The sequence below is a fragment of the Rhodamnia argentea genome, chromosome 3 (genome assembly GCF_020921035.1).
Source record: "Rhodamnia argentea isolate NSW1041297 chromosome 3, ASM2092103v1, whole genome shotgun sequence".
Taxonomy (NCBI): Eukaryota; Viridiplantae; Streptophyta; class Magnoliopsida; order Myrtales; family Myrtaceae; genus Rhodamnia; species Rhodamnia argentea.
This window is the reverse complement of record NC_063152.1, coordinates 32,229,369-32,236,010: the sequence shown is the minus strand read 5'-3', so window position 1 is coordinate 32,236,010 and position 6,642 is coordinate 32,229,369.

Here is a 6,642-nt window from a genome sequence, read left to right as displayed (position 1 = left end):
TTACAATCTACTGTCTCACGTAGCGAAGGTGGTAGTTCACTTAGTATAGGGTATAATATTCTCAAGAGTATGCAAAAAAAAAAAAAAAAAAACAAAAAGGGGCAACATGTAGTATTTATGAATTAAAAAAATATTTAACCACTCAATTTGAGTTTCGTGATGCAGAACATAGTACAGATTTTGAAATCCTAAAGTGGTGGAAGAGTCATCAAATCGATTACCCAGTTCTCGCTCTCATCGCTCGTCAGATATTAGCAACCCTTTCTTCAACGGTTGCAGTTGAACAAGCATTTAGCGCTGGAAGATTAGTTTTGGACTCTCGCCATTCAAGATTAAGCCCGGAGTTTGTGGAAGCTCAAGCTTGTGTCAACGATTGGACGAGGGTGAAATTTCGATACCAAGAGCTGGATCGAGAACACGAATTTTTTAGCGACGATATTTGAGATACCACCGCCACGGGTACCACAACGGGTAGCGACGATTGACGATGAGGTAAGTTGGGGTTATCAAAGGTAAAAGAACTACATGGGCTTTGATTCTTCTATCCCCAAGAAGATATGTAGGCGCTTAATGATAATTCATTAAGTTCAAGCACATTCCTCTTCTCTTTTTTTTTTCCCCACATTTTATTACAATGTACAATTTGATTATATTTTATAATTTATAATTTATTATGTTTATTTTATTATTTTAAAAATTAAAATTAAAAAAGGAACTGGAATGGACCGGCCCGGAACCGGCGGTTCCGAAACGGAACCGGCATTTTCAACGGCCGGTTCCTATTCCACCTTTTCGTGGAACCGGAATCGGCGGTTCCACGGAACCGGCCATCACTAGAAGCATGTTTCCGTAGCCTTATAACCACTCTTCGGTCCGATTCTTAATATCAAAGATCCTCTCGATCGTATGCAATCGGTCAATAAACTCATCAAGATGTGCCTTACCTTTAAACTCAGCAATCTCGATCTTCATCCCGATATTACGAAAAGAGGACTGATTTCTAGGTCGTACTCCCCAATTCCGTCCCCGGTTCAGAACTCCAAAACGATTGACGTCCTCCTCTTCATCATCGGATGGATTCTCGAGTTCCATTCCTTCTTCGGATTAAACACCCAACCCCGCTTGTGGAAGTTGTCGTTCCAAATCTTGGATTTGCCTTCCCTACTCTTCAATTTCTATGTCTCATAGGTTTCTTTGACGTGGTTGTTCGTGCGCTTTAGGAACGACTCCACATCTCCGGCCACTATAGCTCCACCGTTCACGACCACTGCGATTCTGCTCAGCCATTGGTTCAAGAAAACCCGTGCTCTGATACCAAATAATGTTAAAACGCAATAGAAATTGGCTAAACAGAAAATTGGAATTGAAGAGAGGAACAACTTGTTCTCTCAATTGCGATTATCAAAATCAATAGAATGTCAAAAGCTCTCTGCACTAGGAGTCTTAAACACCCTTTTATACAGCGTTAACCCTAGTTAAAATAGAAAACATAAAATTACGAAAACGCCATTGGAATTACAAAAAATGCCTAAAAACCCATCAAAACGATTTCGAAACACAAAAAAATAACGCCAATCACAGCAACATGGTGAGTTTTTATCAACAGCCCGTTCCCATGCAGCCGACCAAATTTCATCCCATTCCAAGTTCGCGAACTCTAAGTGCATCAACACCTCCATAGGTGAAATCTACGGTGGAGGCGTCATACTTGAAGGGACCCCAATTGGTGTTCTTGACCCGGATCGGAGCAACGAAGCTCATGTCAAACGAGGCTGAGGCCTAAGTCTCGACGGTCCGGGTTTGGATGTTGAACTCGGCGACCCCGAACTTGGGGGACTTGAACTTCATGATGACCGTAACAAAAAACAAAGATTGGATGACCCGAAAGATGATGAAGGCGATGATGCCGATAGTCCACTTCATCCGCTTCTTGCGCTTAGTCTCCTCGTCCTCCACGGTTGGAAGCGCTTCTTGATCATTCCGGTGATAGCCGTGCAATTCGGGTGGGTGGTGTTGTTCCTAGTTTTTCTCCGCCATTGCTGGTACTCTCTTTGTGAAGTTGCTTTCGATGTTTCGATTTGTTACCTCTATGATGCACTAAAAATTAGCGAACTCAGAATGGGCTGGTCATTTAGGTGGGTATTTAGGCTTTTTTTTTATTTTATTTATAATTTCAGTTGTTTTTAGGCGTTTTTATAATTTTAATGACATTTTGGCAATTTTGCGTTTCCTAGGTTAATTGGGGTTAACACCATATAAAACGGTGTTTTAGGGTTTTTGAAGGCAGACTTTAGACTTTGATATTTTGACATTCTATCGAATTTGATATTCATGTTTGAGAGAACAGATTGTTACTCGTATCAATTCGATTCTCCTATTTAGCCAATTTTCGTTGCGTTTCGGCATCAATTGGTATTAGAGCACATGTTGCCTTGAATTAATGGCTGAACAAAATTGTGGTGGTCATGGACGACGAGCTCGTGGTGGTCGGGAATGTGGAGTCGTTCTTGATGCAAATGAATAACTGCGTCTAAGAGACTCGCGAGATGTCAAATTTGAAGAATAGAGAAGGCGAATCTAGGATTTGGAGTGACAACTTGCGGAGGTGAGGTTGGGCGTTCAATCCGAAGAAGCAGCAGAATCCGAGGATCCATCCGATGATGAAGAGGAGGACGTCAATCCTTTCAAGGTTTTGAGCCATGGATGGAATCAAGGAATACGACCTGAAAATTATTCCACTTTTCCTAATATCGGGATGAAGATCAAGATTCCTGAGTTTCAAGATCCAATCTTTGACGAAGATTTGATCTTTGACAAAGATCCAATCTTTGATGAAGATACAATCTTTGATCAAGATCCAATCTTTGACAAAGATCCAATCTTTGATGAAAATCCAATCTTTGATGAAGATTCCGTATATGATGAATAAAGATTCCGTATATGATGAATCTGATGGAGAACAAGAGGATGCGGATCCAGGCACGACGATATAAACCATCTTGTCGGCAAAGAGCGGCGAGGTCACCCCTAGCGACGCTTCCCAAGTGGCCGCGCGGATGCCGACGTGGGAGGTGGACGACTGGGATTTAGCCACGTTCGAGGAGATGGCTATTTTGGTTCCTGAAGATGTGCAGAAAGCTGATGTTTCGAGGAGCACTGAGGATCAAGGTAATTCTGTTCCTGAAGGTGATGATTTTGATGGCAATGGCTTTATCGCCGTGGATGGGTCGGTTGGGGTTCGTAATGAGTTCTCCGAGCCTTACTTTCAGAGGAGGGTTTTGAGAGATGGAATTGTTATTGGTGATAAGAGGTTTGAGTTTCTTGCCTTTTCATCAAGTCAATTATGGGAAGGGCTTACCACAGCAGATATAAGGGAGTGGATGAGGGATTTTCGTAAGATATGAAATGTGGAAAAATATGCTGCCAGACTAGGTCAATCCTTTGGTTCATCAACAAAAACTCTTAGCGTCAGGAAAGATGAAGATGAAAAGATACCATCCATGATTAAAGCATTTCTTTTAATGAAAGCCCCACGTCGAGTCATGTTATTGATCGGAGGATTCATAAACATCAATGAATCACAGTTTGAGCACTCGTCCATCCTTGGAACTGTCAAGAAGCTTTTCAATCTTAAGTGTAACTTCTTGACAAAGAGAGATGCATGGGCTAGCACTTTCGAGAAGTACTTCTACATAGTGACACTCCTCGGGACGATTGTCCAGGTGCATCAGGCAAAACCAAATTGTGGGATATGAGGATGGAGAGCGTAGTTTGGGAGGTTCATAAGGAACATGATGAAGAGCTGCAGAGGCAAGACAAGGGCAGTGCGGAAGCAAGCGTGACTGAATCAGATGATGGATTTTATGGGGCTGACTCAGAAGATGATGTTGACCCCTCCATTAAATCCATGGGCACTAATTTTCCTCATGATAAAAGGCGCAAGAAGTTGCCCAATCCTATCGAAAGGGAGATTGATGACAATGAAGACAAACTAGATTCGAGGGCGAATCTTTTTTCCTAGTAGGGGAGAATGATGCACTAAAAATTAGCGAACTCGGAATGGGTTTGCCGTTTAGGTGGGTTTTTAGGCGTTTTTTTTTTATAATTTCAGTTGTTTTTAGGCATTTTTATAATTTTAATGGCATTTTTGCAATTTTGCGTTTCCTAGGTTAATTAGGGTTAACACCATATAAAAGGGTGTTTTAGGGTTATTGAAGGCGGACTTTAGACTTTGATATCTTGACATTCTATCGAATTTGATATTCGTGTTTGAGAAAACAAATTGTTCCTCGTATCGATTTCGATTCTCCTGTTTAGCCAATTTCTGTTGCGTTTCGGCATCACTCTGTGAGTGATTTTCCAAGGAGAGGCGGCTCAGACGCTTATATGAACGATTCTTGGCACTGTAGACGGGGAATATGAGACCGCTTTCCAGGGAAATGGTGTGTGAACTCAGCTGCTGAACGCGTCCCACGTTCGAACCATCTCTTCCAGAGGAATGCCAGTTTAGTGGGAGCATCTATCAAATTAAGGCAAGAGAGATTGCTCACCTTTCTTGATAGGAGAATGCAAAGACTTGTCAATACAAAGCTTCAGTGACCTGAATTACCTCCCCAATCCTTTTATGGCCGAGTGCATTCAATCATGGTGTTAGCCTAAACTTGAGATTTTACGGGACAACTATCAACTGTGGTAAGAATTTAAACTTTTAGACGAAGAAATGATTTAATACTTAATTACTCTAACATAAGCAATGTATTTAAAATTGTGCCGGATACCGTACCGGATTTACCCGGCGTGTGCGCAATGGGATCGGCTGATTTATGTCTGAGAATCCTGTATGTAGCATATGCGATGCACATCTGAGTTGTGAGGTTGTTGTCGTCTCACTAAGAGGTCGCTGGTTTGACTTTTTTAAAACACCCACTTAAGAAAAAAGGCAAACGCCTTTTCAAGGGAAAAAAGCAAGTTAAATGGATTAAATACATTCCTGGTGTTCGAATTTTTCCCCGCAACTTATCATATCTAATGGACAAAAATGGTCCACATCCGGTTCAATACGGCACTGGCTTGTCCGTTGACTGGTTCAATAGGGTTAGGTGCTGTTTTGACTGATTTAATGTGCTTGAGATCTATATAGCAATGACACGACATAGGACACAGGATACGGAATACGACATGACACGCCGACACGTGATTTCTCAAAAAATAGAGAATTTCGACACATTGTGACACGCTATATTTCAAATATATATTCTTATATACATGATAAATGATCACTTTTATAACTTCACATATAAATAAATATTGCAAAAAATGAATAAAAAAATTATGGAAAATCATTATATTATCACCATGAAGGATCAGACACGCGGAAAATCGTTAAAAAATTGGAAAAAGAAGAAATAGCAATTTACGCTTTATTTTCTAGAAACACTTGAGAGTCATGTCCCACGAACTGCACGTTAGAAACTCAAATCCTAAAGACTGGTCAGTGGCCCCCAAAATTCTTCCTCCACCATGACCAAGACTCAAGGATCCTCAACCATGGTTGGGTTAACTTAACCACATGTGTCAATTGAAACCCCAGGGCCTTAACCTCTCCCTCAAAAAATCCCCCTCTCCCGCTCTCTCTGCCTGATGCTGCCGTCCCCGCCCCCGTTCCCTTCTCCGCCCCAAGCTCTTCAACACAGGCTTTCGTCTGCCGATCCTCCTGCCCACAACTCCATCCTCATTGCCTGGCGGGCTCTCCCTCTAACTCTAACCTCGACTGCTGCCTCTCCTCGAGGCCCGACCTCTTCTCCCCCGACGCCCTCGCCGTGCACGTCGTCCCCTGGATCCTCGATTACCGGGTCTCAGCTTGAGTGTCTACGACTGGCCAGCGTTTCTTATTTAAATCAATCTTTGCTGTTCTTTTTCCGAGTTCTGTTTCGCAAAATTGCCCGGACACGTGAGAGTCCGGCACTGAGCTTTCGTTGACTGCGTGTCAGAAGATCGGACACGCGTTGACCGCGAGTCCGAGCGTGTTCCAACGTGTCGGGTGCGTGTCAGACACGTACCGACACGCGCACGATGGCCTGAAGAGTGAGTCCGTGCTACATAGCTTGGGATATGACAGGATGAACCGTACCAGAGGACCAGCCGGCATCCGGTCCTCAACCCATTATATCCGGTCTGATTCTTAAATCTAGAAGGAGCTAGAATTTGGAGTAACTAATATGTGAGGGTCCTGCATGTGCCAAACTAATAAAATGACCATGGACCGTCCGATCTCGTAGAATCCATTTGGGACTCATTAGAGAAAAGGAGAGAGGTATGTGGCCGGCGGTGGCTTCATCGTGAGGTAGTCGAGAGAGATGCCGGCTGGAGCAGCGAAGGTGGTGGCTGTCGACATTTGTGATAGCAAAGGGCAATCATTAACGCGGCCATTATTGCACCTACCGAACCTAAATAATCTTCTTCTTCTTTTTCAACATGCCACGGAAAAAATTCCAGGAAAGGCGGAAACAAATTCACAAGACAGGATTTGATGGAGTTCAGGGTTAAACATTGGGATAAAGTTACTCGCATAGTAGCACATCGAACAATGCGTTGGATGGGCATCGAATCTGGATTTAGAACTTGTGATATGTCTCGTCTCCC